Source organism: Aedes albopictus, chromosome 3, assembly GCF_035046485.1.
Source record: "Aedes albopictus strain Foshan chromosome 3, AalbF5, whole genome shotgun sequence".
NCBI classification, from domain to species: Eukaryota; Metazoa; Arthropoda; class Insecta; order Diptera; family Culicidae; genus Aedes; species Aedes albopictus.
This window is the reverse complement of record NC_085138.1, coordinates 299,748,059-299,762,616: the sequence shown is the minus strand read 5'-3', so window position 1 is coordinate 299,762,616 and position 14,558 is coordinate 299,748,059. Positions and strand designations below refer to the sequence as shown.

At 40.8% G+C, this 14,558-nt stretch overlaps 1 protein-coding gene across 9 annotated transcripts in view; it reads right to left on the bottom strand.

The window, feature by feature from the left end:
- Window positions 1-14,558, bottom strand: part of LOC109418595 (E3 ubiquitin-protein ligase RBBP6) — a 115,128-nt gene that overhangs the window by 66,544 nt on the left and 34,026 nt on the right. The window lies entirely within an intron of this gene.

Genomic DNA, 14,558 nt, shown 5'->3' with positions numbered 1-14,558 from the left:
CCAAAGGAGAGAAGAATAAACCCGTAATTGAGAAAGAGTTGACTGCAATACACTGGGCGATCAACTATTTCAAGTCATATCTGTACGGGCGAAGGTTCAAAGTTCGAACTGACCATAGACCCCTAGTCTATTTATTTGGCATGCGAAATCCAACCTCAAAGTTGACCAAAATGCGTCTTGAACTAGAAGAGTTTGATTTCGATATTGAATTTATTCCAGGTAAAGATAATGTATGTGCTGATGCATTGTCGAGAATACCACATAATTCAGAAGATTTGAAAACATTAAGTATCCTTAAAGTGAACACAAGATCGATGACTCGATCTTTACAAACTAGTAAACAATCCAAGGATGTGTCGAAACCACTGAACAAGATTGATCACCTTGCAATTTGGGAAACCGACAGCTCTTCGGAAGTAAGAAAATTTCTTAAAGTTAGTTGTGAAGTGCACCACAACAAACTTTCCTTGAAACTTTTAAATCATAACTATCGGAAAATTTTAGGACAAATTATTGTCCCCGTATTAAACAACAATGGAAGTCAAGCATTAGAGTTTGCATTTCTACAATTATCAACACTCATGAGTAAATATAACAGAAACATGCTAGCAATTTCAAAGGAGGATAACATGTTCAAGAACATGTCGATTGAAACATTTAAGGAAATCGCAAATATTGCCATATCCAATTATCAAATTATCCTTTTTACACCTCCACGAATATTGAAGAATATTAAAGAAATTCAGGATATCCTCAAACAATTTCATATAATACCCACCGGTGGACATGTAGGTAGACATAGATTATACCTAAAGGTAAGAGAATATTTCGTGTGGAAAAACATGAAAAATGACATAATGAATTTTGTCGGAAAATGTGTCCAATGTAAAATAAATAAGGTCTATAGACACACAAAGGAAGCAGAAGTTATTACTACGACTCCTTCCAAACCGTTTGAAATTATCTCCGCAGACACTGTAGGACCACTTACAAAAACGAACAACGGGAATAGATTTATACTAACATTGCAATGTAACTTATCGAAGTACGTGATATTGATCCCTGTACCAACAAAAGAAGCAAACGTTTTAGCTAAAGCAATTGTTGATAACTTCATCTTAACTTTTGGATCATTTCTTCAACTTCGAACAGACCAAGGGTCTGAATACAATAACGAAGTAATCGAAAAAATATGTAAACATTTAGAAATCAAGCATACATTATCAACTGCCTATCACCCACAATCTATAGGAGCGTTAGAGAGAAATCACAGATGTTTAAATGAATATCTGAGATCCTTCACTAACGCTCACCAAACAGATTGGGACGATTGGGTTAAATATTACGAATTTACTTTTAACACGACTCCACACACTGAACATGGTTATACCCCATATGAGCTTGTTTTTGGCCAAAAGGCTAAATTACCACAAAATATTCAACATGATGTACACAAAATTGAGCCAATTTATAATATCGAACAATATCATAACGAACTTAAATTCAAATTGCAGTATACCAATCAAATTGCAAGAAAAAATCTCATTCAAAATAAAGAAAAGAGACAAATGAAAAATAATGAAGAGACTAATCCAATCATCATTTGCCCTGGAGATAGAGTATATCTTTCTAACCATAACAGGAAAAAACTAGATCCTTTCTATCTAGGACCGTATATTGTTCATAAAAATGAAGATCCAAACTGTGTTATAATTCACCCTCAATCTAAAAAACAATCTACAGTTCATAAAAATAGGTTAATCAAAATGTAAAATAAAGCAAAACAAAAAAATGGTTTATTATTGTTAATCGTTAATCGTTGTTAATTATTAACTCGTTAATCAGAATGGTGATACCATTCTTCTTTTTAAAAGGGGGAGGTGTGGTGACCTTTTCTACATGACCTACATAGCTTTCCATTTCTATACATTTCCTACATTCCAACCGAAAGTAAAGCATAACACCAAACCTACCAGTAGCAACCTTAAAGCGCTGAGTAGCAAACAATCAAACTTCCTTATTCACGCCACACCAGAACCAGGTCATAGTATAATAAAACATAGGCATGGTCGAGTTGCGAGCGTGCTCTCAACAGCTGACCGTATAGGCTTAAGAGAGTGAGAGCGTGAGTGACGCACTTATGTGAATGTTCAATTGAAGTAGTAGAATGTAAGCATGTAAGGTAGCTATAAGTATTTGGAAAAATAAACAAAAGGCAATCAGTTTTGATCAACCGCGAAGTTGCGTGACTTGTGCATGTCAATTAATCCGAACCATCCACGCGACTCGCTGAGGCTGACAATTTCCTGAATCACCTTCTGTTGATCCATCTCTCTCAGTGATTCGCTCAATTCTTTACTGGTCGCAATAAAATTAGTTCCTCGATCACTGTATATTTGTATTGGAACCCCCCGCCTTGCCATAAACGTCCGCAATGCCATAATGCAAGAATCTGCACTTAACGAATGAGCAACTTCTAAATGCACCGCCCTAATGGTCAAACAGGTTATTAGGACTCCCCAACGTTTCTCGTTCCTACGCCCCACCGCCACAGTCATTGGTCCAAAATAATCGACCCCGACAAACGAAAAAGGTCTAGTGTAAACAGCCAATCTGGCACTTGGAAGATCTGCCATAGGAGGAGGCTTGGGTACTGCTCGTTGGTTCTTACACGTTTGACATTCAGCTTTTACTTTTCCCAGCAATCTTCGTAATTTTGGAATTCGAAATACTTGCCGCAGCTCGTTCAAAACAGTCTCCTGATTGCGGTGATGATATCGCTGGTGGTAGTCCTGTACGATGAGCTTCGATAAGTAATGGTCCTTGGGAAGTATCACGGGATTCATGGCATCGGTGCTAGCATATTCACATGCACTGATGCGGCCATGCATTCGCATTACTTGCATTCCGTCCAAGAATGGATTCATGGTGAAAACTGGACTTGATTTTGGTATCTCTTTGTGTGTTTCTGGGTTGGATAGAACACCAACTTCTTCTGCGAATGACGTACTTTGAGCTTGGCGGTAAAGTACAGCTGCAGCATGCAAGAGTTCGTCTTTTGAAAATGGTCCTGTAAGGCGCTCGTCACCTGCTGTTTTTCGTCGGATATTGGTGATGAATCTGATTGCTGTCGCTGCTGTGCGTAATAAGCGATTCCAACCCGAAAATTTTTCTACTTGGAACAGCGGCTGTGGGACTGCCCTATGATAAAGAAGATTTGCACGGAGCTCTTCCTTGGTTGTGTTGGAGCTGAAAGGTTCACACGGCCATGTATCTGTTGATTGCCATAAGAATTCAGGCCCCCTGAACCACCGGCTATGGCAGCTAATATCTAGGGCTCGTTTCAGCTTGGTTGCTTCATCAGCTACATTGTCTTTAGTACTAACCCACTTCCAGTCGTCGATAGCCGTCGTATCCAATATTTCGCTCACTCGCCAGGCCACGTATGGCGTATATTGGCGGTGGTCTGAGCGCAACCAACAAAGGACGTCTCGCGCATCGGTCCAAAAAAATCTCTCGCTGATATCGAAAGACAGTGCCTCAGAAATTGTGTTGGCGAGCCTGGTGCCAAGAACTGCGCTCTGTAGCTCCAGTCTTGGGATAGAGATGAATTTCAAGGGTGCTACTCGTGATTTAGCACCGGCGATCGCGCACTCCACCGTATTACCTTGTTGAAATCGAAGGTATACAACCGCCGCGTATCCTAACTCGCTAGCATCTACAAATGTATGTAGCTGAATCTTCGTATCGGAACTGATTGTTGTCAAGGCACGGTAACAACGGGGAATGCTGATATCTTGTAGTTTTGGAATAATGCGCAACCATTGCTTCCATTTGGTATGCAGACTGTCTGGTATTTGATCATCCCAATCTATGCCGGAACGCCAAATCTCCTGGAAAAGTATTTTGAGGAACACAAGTACGCTGGAGAGTAGGCCCAAAGGATCAAAAACGGACATAAGCGTCCGCAAAACCTGCCGTTTGGTTGGCTTTTGTTCTCCACTCAAAAGTTCATAATCGTACTTTGGCGAAAGTTTGTAGGTGAAACTGTCTGTGCCCGTGCACCACCACATGCCGAGGACTTTTTCCACAGTAGATTCCGATCCAACGTGAAGACTTTTGAGGTCTGTCTTTTCCTGATGAAGAGCTTGAAGAACAGAGACGGAATTTGAAGTCCAATTCCGAATTTCGAAGCCAGCTTGAGCATGAACGTATCGGACCTCTTGTGCTACCTGAATGGCTTCTTCTTCGCTTTCTACGCTGAGCAGCATGTCGTCCACATAATGTTGTTTGGTGATCGCTTCGGCTGCCCTCGGGAATTGTTCAACGTATTTGCTTGCATTCAAATTTTTTATAAACTGTGCACAGCTTGGAGAACAGCTTGCGCCGAACGTCATAACCTGCGACACGTATGTAGACGGCATATCATCTTCAGGATCATCTTTCCACAAAAACAGTTGACAATTCTGATCTTCTTTTGCGACTCTAACCTGGAGAAACATTTCCCTAATGTCCCCGCTGATTCCGATCCTATTTTCCCGAAACCTGTACAGAACATTGTTGAGGGGGACTAGCTGATCGGGACCCTTGATCAGCATTGAATTCAGCGATACGCTCCCGGTCTTTGCCGCGCAATCCCAGACAATACGCAACTTTCCTGGTTTATTTGCGTTAAACACTGGGAATATTGGAATATACCAGAAACGATGTGTCTGCTCCGGAAGTTCTGCTTCTGATAGTTTTCGTACGTAACCCTTGGCTTTGTAATCTTCGATTCTTTCTCTCAGTGCTGTCGCTAGTGTGGGATCTTTGTTCATTCTAGATTCCAAGCAATGAAATCGACGCAAAGCTACAGGTTTACTGTTTGGTAGCCGAAAATCGTCGTATTTCCATAGCAAACGGGTTTCATAATGTCCGTCGTCTGTCTGAACTACTTTGTTCAAAATTTCTAGAGCTCTCTGGTCTTCTCGGGATAGCAATGGTTTATCAGGTTTCGTGACACCAAGTCCTTCTAGCGAAAGATAGTCTTTCAGCGCATGCTCCAAGAAAATATCTTCCTTTTCGCGGCAAGGGCAGACCTGAATACCGTGATAAGCAAGAAGCAGATCATCCTCGTCAGACCCTCCATGGAGAACCCATCCCAACCGAGTTTTTGTTGCAATGGGTTCATTTATCTTCCCCTCTCGTCCTTTCAAAGGATAACTGAGATTGGCATTCTTAATTCCTATCAGTAAACGAGGTTGCGCGTTCTGATAAGATTCGATTGGAATTCCACGTAAATGTTCATACTGATTAGCTAGTTCTCGGGCGTCAACAGATTGATGGAAGAGATCTAAAGCGGAAACCGTATGAACCCCTTGGAGCCAATACTTCCTCTGATTTGTCCAAGTTCCGGAGATTTGCACGTTCAGTTTGGTTGACTCGTTTTCTAGACGACCCATGTTTCCTGTCCACTTGAGACAAAGTGGTTCACGCTTTCCTTCGATCTCCAAATCGTTTGCAAGCGTCGCATCCATCAAGGTGTAAGAGGATCCGTCGTCCAGGAAGGCAAACGTTCTTATGCTTTTCTGAGGACCATACAGAATAACAGGGATGACTCTGAACAAGGTCTTGTTGCTGATCTGATGATGGATGTTGCATTCACTAGCTGAGGGTTTTTGGTTATCAGGCTTGTGAAGATCGCCAGACGCGTTAGATTTGGCCTCGAATGTAACAGTAGCGGCTGCATCTCGTTGGTTGTTGTGGAGTAACTGATGATGTTTATATTCGCATCCGTTCTTGCCACAGACTTTCTGTGATTTGCAGGTTCCCTTGTGATTCTTAAGACATTTTCGACACAGCCCAAACTCCTTTACAACCGCCCATTTTGCGTTATATCCCAATTCGTCAAACCGCTGGCATTTGTCGACACTAGGGCAATTGCTTTTGCATACGATGCATGTTTCGTCTGTGGGTTTAGGCTGGACTTGTATGCCTGGGTTTTGCTTCCTCGGTTCGCTATCTACGTTCTCGGCATGTGCATTGAGGAACACTTGATTGTTCTTAGCTGCTCGCTGACCTTTCGTATCGGCGGGTAATCCAGCGAGCGGGCAAATGTCTTCTGCAAGCTCATACAACCAGCTAGAAAAGATGGACAGATTTACAGTGGAGAAATTACGTCTATATCTGGCCCAATCTAGTTTGATAGCCGCTGGTAGCTTATCAACAAGTTCGCGAAGAAGTGCTACGTTGTAAGAGTATTCTTCCAGCTGACACGCTTCGATCGTTGCACATAAATTCTGGACGGCAAGAGCAAATTCAATTATCGTATCTAGTTTGTCTGCCTTTGGAGCCGGGGTTGAGCTGATTTTGGCCATCAAATTGTGCACGATAATCTCTGGGTTTCCGAAGCGCATCTTCAACGTCGAGATTATTTGAGTGACGTTCATCGGGTGCATTAGCATACACTTGACGGCTTCGAAGGCTTTCCCAGTGAGACATTTCTGAAGACGTACGAGATTTTCATCCGCTGTATATCCACACATGTTGGTTGTAGTAGTGAACGAAGAGAAAAACAGCGGCCATTCTTCGGGAACCCCACTGAAAGTTGGCAGCTCTCTTGAAACTGCTTGTCGGGCAGCAACTTGACTACGAGTTAGATTATTTCCTTCGTCGTCGTCGAACGCGTCGGGTCTCAAGGATCGACCAGGTGCTGGTGAATGGACGTATCTCGATCGCTGATCTTGCTGAACGTTTATATTAGGACGGTGTGGCAGGATATTCGACATACGTTGATTCGAGAAGCCATGCGAAGGTTGATTCGAGGGAATGTCGTAGTTTCGTCGCCCAACCGATGTCGCGATCACTCTAGGTCGATGCAATGATGTAGCTTGACGGCTGTTGTTGACGAGGCTGGGAATATCGTCGTGGTTGTCATGCTGTCGTACATTCCTGGATGGCTGCTGAACTGCTGTATTGAGCTCCAGTAGCTCCCTAGTTGGTCCCGGCTGATCTGGCTGTTGTCCTTCAATAATACCATTGTTGACCCATTCTTCCACTCGATCCTCAACTCTTGCATCTTCAGCTTCAACTATCGAAGACGATTCGCTGGCCATCTCCAACAGTAGAGCGTACCGCCTTTGAAGGTATTCACGCTTCTTCGCATTTTCTTCCTCTTGCAATTTCCTCTCTTCGTCGAGCATTTTTAACTCCAACTCCAACTGTCTTTGCTTGGTAGATCTCCTCGAAGTTCCCGAATGCTGACTCGATGTCTCCCGAAAACCTTGCTTCGCGTTGTTTTGGGGTATATCCGACGTTGATTTCAGCGGCTCGTTCGGAAGTTGTCCAACTAAGACTCCAGTAGTTGGAATGATGGTGCTGGATGCCAAGGGGATGCTTGCAGCTGCTAGTATAGGCGGATGACCGGATGAGACTGGGAGACACTGTCTGAGACTCCTCATCTCCGGGAATGTGTTGAGCGAACACGCAGTCGACTGTATAAATTGATTCGATGGCGGGGGAGGCGGATTGAGGGGCGCTGTACCACCGGCGAGGGTGAATATGCTTGGTGGAATCAGTATATTTGACGCGGAAAACGTACTAGTTACTGGGGTATTAGAAGGGGGTATTGTGTTGCTTACTTTATTGGCGGACATAGGCGGAAACATCACATTGGATGGAACGTGTGTTAGCATAGAATCATTAACATCGCTGGGCAAGGCGGGTAAACTTGAAGAGATTTGAGGAACGACATTCAATGGCACCGATGTTACTCGTATAGAAGGATTTATAGAAGCTAACGTACTCACGGATGGTACTACAGTAGCTTCCTTCGCTGTACTTTTCTTCTTGGCTCCCTTGGCGGCTTGCAAGCAGCTAGGGCAATGCCAATCACGGTCTGCGACACCTTGGCTTACTTCCACGCACTCGAAGTGGTACCAGTCATCACACTTGTCGCACTGGACCATTCGAGTGTTGTCGTCGTCTTTGCAAGCTTTGCAGTGTTGACTGCCATCGATTTCGTTTCGGGTAGACCCCGGAGCGGTCCTACTATCACGAGACGCAGCGGTGCTTCTCGTCTTCATTGGCGTTCGCCCAAGCATCGTCCGCTCGGAATGGGAATAAACGAATTTTTTAAATTGTTGACTCACCGGTCAACTATCAAGAGTAGTGAAAGGAGGGCACGAGATTCCGATTTCTTAATATTTATTAGGCACATTAAAAAATTCCTGAAATTCAACCTCATTAGTCACAATTCAATTGGGGCCACACTCAACTTACGTTTAGTTCTTTCGTGCTCTAATTCCTCCTATCTTCGTCCCTTTATGGTGTATGGTTCCAAACTTCTAGCGGCAAATCTGTTTCTACTGCATGTAGATAAATTAGGGTCTTAATTCAACTATGATTATCTGATCAAACTTACGATAATATGTTTCTATAAACGATCTCCAACGCAGTTCAGTTACGGTTAGCGAATATGCCGAAGTCTAGTACAGCTTATCTTTAAAGAAATTCATTTATTGTTAAAGATGATAACTTGAAGTGTTAGCTGTTAGATTACCTCGTTTCACTAATTACTTGCAAAACAATTATAACTATAATGAGTAACTGCAAAAATTCTATAATAACAATTCGAGAACCACACCGCAATTTTGCCTAATCATTCTCCTGACCATCTCATGTTTGACGTCCCAGCATTTGACAAGTTGCTCTGTCATATTGAGTGTTCTACCTACATCTATCGAGTTCTGTCGGGATCATGGTACCTCAATGAAGATCGTCCTGATAAGGCGCGTCGACCGAGGGGTCGCAACAGGTTCCAGTAAGCTATTCGCTCTTTGAACGAAGCACGACACTAGACAGCGGACTAGCATGCAACGCCTAGTGGCACAGCCGAAAACTTTTCATGACAGCTGCGGCGGAAATCGAACCCGCGCTCCTCAGCAGATTGCAACTTAATGCTTGGTGACACTAGCCACACGGCCTCCAAGCCACAGTTGAATTAACGAAGAAATTTGCAAAGGAACTGCAAAAGGAATTTCAGACGTATTGCCGTTGAAATTTCAGAATAAAATTTCAAAGATATTGCTGATCAACTTCTAATAGAACAACCGCAGAAATTCTCAAAAAAAAAATAAACAAACATGCCGAAGAAATCCTCAAAAAAAGAATAAAATTTCAAAGATATTGCTGAGTACGACTGCAACGCACGACACGTGCGGTCGTGTTTCGCGGCGTGCTCACAGAAAGTAAACTCCACCGGAGTATAAACGAAAATTAACTGGCAATATAGCGCTAGATCGCTGCGCCATTTTTCGCTCTTTTGCTCCTGCAAAGAGCAAACAGAAGAAAGAAGAAGAAGAAAGATATTGCTGATCAACTTCTAATAGAACAACCGCAGAAATTCTCAAAAAAAAAAAAAAATAAACAAACATGCCGAAGAAATCCTCAAAAAATTGCCGAAACAAGTTCAAAAGCAATTACCACCAAAATTCTCAAAGAAAATAATGGAAAAGTATTGAAGGAATTTACTAATATATTTCCAACCATATATCCGAAAAAAATCCCAAAGGAATTGACGCAGTTTTTTCAATAGCATTACTTAAGTAATTTATAAAGCAATAATCGAGGAATTTTACAGAAATTACCAAATCAATTGGTCAGTTCAAGTTTGCATCTCGAGGTGAACAGACGCTTTTGTTCAGTCGTCGAATTGTTTTCGGTTTTTGTGTTGTCATACGTGATACAATATTTCGAGCACAGTAGTAGTGGAAAACACGATGGCATTTCTCTTTCCAAGAAATGCTGCACAACCAACTGTGGCTGATATGGCCCGTTTTATAAAAGCGCTGAAAGGAGATCCATCTTCGATGGAAACGGCCTACAAGATCACCGAAGAGAAGTCAGTTTTCATTCGTTTTAAAAGCCAAGAAGCAATGAATTATGTGTACGCGAACAACAGAAAATCGTTGTCTTTCCATTACACCGATGGAAAGGAGGTGAAGGTTCAAATGTCAGTAGCAGGTAACACTCGATATGTGCGTATTTTTGACTTGCTGCCAGAAATATCAGATGCCGATCTGGTCTCAGTGATGGCAAAGTACGGGACGGTTAAACGTACCGTTCGCGAGCGCTTTCCGGCAGAGTACCAGCTCAACATGTTTACCGGTGTTTGCGGTATCTACATAGACCTGGAGCAGGAAATCCCGGAGGTTCTGTGTTTCTGCAATCGAAAGGATAGGTTGTACTATGACGGGTTGATCCAAAAGTGCTTCAAGTGTAATTCAGACACTCATTTGAAGAAGTCATGTCCGCTTCTTCACGAGCAACAAAAGGGGAACGAACAACGATCGGCAACAATAGCGTCCGAAGTTGATAAAATGGAGGAGAAAGTAGAGGAGATATCCAGCGATGCTGATAGTGTAGATGGATCAGTATCGAACAATAAAGCGAATAAAAAGAAACAATCGAAAACGAAAAAAAACAGAAGCTAAGCGTCAACGCTCTGATCCAGATTCTGACACGGCGTTAAACCAGGCACACAAAAAGCAGAACAAAGCCGACCCGTCCTTGAGCGACAGCGACAACAGTTTATCCACCATTTCTGATGCGACTCCCAACAAGATTAGGACCCGGATTGCAACGTACGAATGGATTGAGGACGAGAATGAACGACAACTTCTAATTGAGGAGGATAAACGAAGAATAGCTGAAGCCACCGGTACTCCGTTGAATCAGATGACATTTTATCATGATTAATCTTTTTGTGTGTTTTATGTTTTCAATTTTATTCTATTGTAAATCATAAAACTAAATTCATTTTTTTTATTATAAATTTTACTTTACTGAAGTCGGCTCCGTTAAGTGCTACGCACGCCTGAGCCTTTAAAATAAACGAACTGATAAAAAAAAATACCAAATCAACTTCCAAATATAAAATTTTGTTGGCAAACATTTTGACGGTAATACTGATGAAAATACCGATGGAATTCCCAATGAAATTTCCAAAGAAAATCACAATGATTGAAATAATTACCTACTTTATTTCGATTTCGTGTTCGATTTGTAAAACAAAATTTTCAATTAAACGTTCTTCATGTACCAGTAAAATTAAAGGGTTCGTTGTTGCGCACAATAGCGATTTCTAATTTAAATATGTATCGCAATATAAAATAGGCATCCCTGTAGAAATACCCTGATGTTCATACGAATAGACGTTGCAAAGTAGGAGAGTCATTATATAGCTTTGTCTCTCATTCTGCTGGAAGAGTCGATCTTAAATCCCCTCCTGCAATTGCAACAATCATGTTTAATAGAAAGTTCGAATCGAATAGAAAAAAAATGGAAAATAGCATATAATAGTCAATTATATATCTTTTAAAATTACTGTTTTTCAAAAAAAAACTCTTGGAAATCATTCAATTGTTCATGTAATTATTTACGGGCAATAATATTTAATAGTAGCTTTCCAAATAATGTCTAGTTCGAACCGAAAACACAATATTCCTGTACTACATATATTTTTCGTTGTTTTTTTAAGTTCCTGTGATTCATACTTCTCACAATTGTTCTAGCAAATAATTTTCATGCGCAAGCTATGAAAAAGGAATTGTCCCTATGATCGTTGTGATCGATCCGAAAATGCTTTCGTTTGTATGGAGATGAACCATATTTTGAAAATTTATCAAGTTTAAAAATATTGAAATTATGTTTGACAGAGTGTCTACATATTTTCTATTGCATAGGTCAACCGTAAGAAACCCACATCCCAACCAACATTTTGGAGACCAACTAAACTTGTAGCGTGGCTTTCAAAACCGCTCATAAAACCTAAAACGTTTTATTTTAGTTACATCATGGTCTTCTAGTCTATTTGACCGAAAAATTTTACTAGAGATGTCACGCACTTAATATTTTATTACTATAAGCTTTATTCAAACGAATTCGCTGGAGTTTACAAGAATGCATTCCAATGAAACCAACTAAACAAAATTTAATCAAATAACCGATACCGTGAGAATTTGCCCAGAGAAGTCACAAAAAAAATCCGCGAATTGAGCCTGAATACCTCCAGCATAGATACACATGTGTTATACAATGTCTCAGGAAAATTTTAGAGATTTCTAAACAAACTACTCAGCTAGGATTGATTATACACTATTTTGGTGCTTAATTTCCAGAAAGTAAGTCTGACGATTGTTCTTACCAAATCTTACCATCTCTAAAAATAAAACAGATAATAAAGTAACTGCAGGCGTAGCTAATGTTTTATTCAAATACGCCATTAATAAACATTGGAATAATCATATGAATGTTTAACTTTTAGGTGATTGTGAAGGAAAAAATCTAGGGGGTGCCAAATTTATTCTAGGGGGTGCCAGGCACCCCTGGGACCCCCCTAGCTACGCCAATGTGAAGCATATATTGAATCGAGAGTTGAGGTGTTAATTTTATTAAGCCCCTCTATTATCCAATCGTTACAAAACATATCGTTTTTGACTGAACTGCGAACGTAGAGAATCTGTTTGTGCATAGTAAGTAACACTATGTGTTCAGAATTAGGTCCACGGCTTCTTATGGTGTTCATAATTAGGAACACGTCGTCCACAAACAAAAATATGTCTAGATCAGAGACTGGAAGTTATTATGAGATTTAATTTATTTTATACATTTAACTAGACAACAAATACACTTGATGGGAATGTGAAGCATTATCTCTAGCAACAAGAACTTCCATTTATTTTAGTGTTTGTTGTGAGATTCCCTTAACCGTTCAGAATATGGGTACCGCACGGTAAATTAGATCAGATGTCAGCATGGAAAACATGTTGAACTTAGTATAATTCAAATCACTGTTGTAAACTTACACTGAACAGCAAAAAATAATTGCAAAATCACAAAATAATCCGAAAAAGTCGACCAATAAGATGCCATAAATTTGTACGTGAATTAAGCACACTCTATTTTGATTACCAGCATTTCAAATATTTGATATCAACCAATTGAACAACAAATGCCATGGACCCATCGCCAGCTTTTCAGACGATTCCTTGACAAAATACATCTCCTAATATCCCAGTCCGTAGTACTTATGAGGATGTCACTGAATCGGAGGCCTCTCATTAAGTAAGTGTTACGTCAACGTTGCTTGCTTTCCTTCCCTATCCCAAGTTACGGTAAAAAAGGCGCGACCAAGAATAATAACATTTATACTCTTGGTGTTCTTGTTAAAGCTTTTGAACCAATGTTAACTCCCCAGCTTTGTTCCTAAAAGCAGGCTGGACACGATTATCAGAAGGAACATGTTGCATTCATGCAAGTAACAATGCATTCATTGTTAGTATCCAAGCTAACGCTAAACTAGCCTTAGATAAGCGGAATCTATGAACTCGCGACTACGGCGGTTGGTTATGAGCCGAGAAACACTGTTGGGGTTTCTTATGGGCGTAAGAGTGAAAGCCAAAAATCTTCTCCCTTCACTTTCTCACGGAATATCGCAAACAAAATCATCACCTTTGTGGTCCCCAATAGGGGCAGCATTTGGTATAATGCCGCTTGCTTGCCTTAGTGCCATTTTGCATAGCCCAAAAGTTGGAATTTCCCTAACTTGGTTGGCCACTTGGACGAGATTGCTACATTGATCTCACGAAGATCAATTCACCAACAACAATATTGTAGATTTAGTATCCTGCACAACCTAATACAATAGGGTGGTCAAAAATTCAAGATTTTTCCAAACCATTTTTTTCAAAAAATCATAAATTTTGAACCAGTTGACAGATTTTTTTTTTGTTTGACAGTTATTGAATTCTAGTTAAAAAAATACGTTGAGGGGGCCAAATTGTGTTTTTGTGCAAAACATATGCAAATATATTAGTTTTTTTTTACGTTTTTATGGTCTCGGGACCAAAGGGGTACTCTGGTTTTGTATTTATATCAGAAAACTCAGGAAAGTTGGCGTGACATATCAAAAAATCAGAGATGTATGTTTTGTTTTTAGTTTTTGAGATGTGCTATGTTTTAAATAAAAAGTCAAATTTGTCCATACAGGACACTTTTTTAATTTGATTATATTTTGAATCCGCGTCAATGAGATCCTTAGTCTGTTGGCGATTTAAGAGTGACAATCCGTTAACTTTTTACCACTGAACAACGAGCAGCAGAAGTCTACAGCTTCGAACCATTTTTCGATGCTTAGCTTAAGCGGAGTTCGCCAAGCAGTAAAGGTACCAGAAGGCGTAAAAAAGTTTCTGTCAGATGGAGAGATTTCGATTCAACATATGTCCGCCACGGATCCTCGAGTATCTATACCGGTGATTTCTCGGCGAAGTATGTGGATCCAGGATGTCGCTCAGACAAAGATGGAGTTGCACGAATCGCAGACGTAGAGACATTAAGCGGAGTACTGACCAGACCTGTCAGAACTGGTGGTCCGCGATGTAATTCTGGATGGTGGCTCCGAAGAGGATTTCAATTCACCAACAACACCCAAAAACTTCCAAGTTTTTTCAAGAGATCGTAGTTATCACGCTTAACGTGGAACAATTCGTCATTGAAATCATCGTCATCATCAAATATTT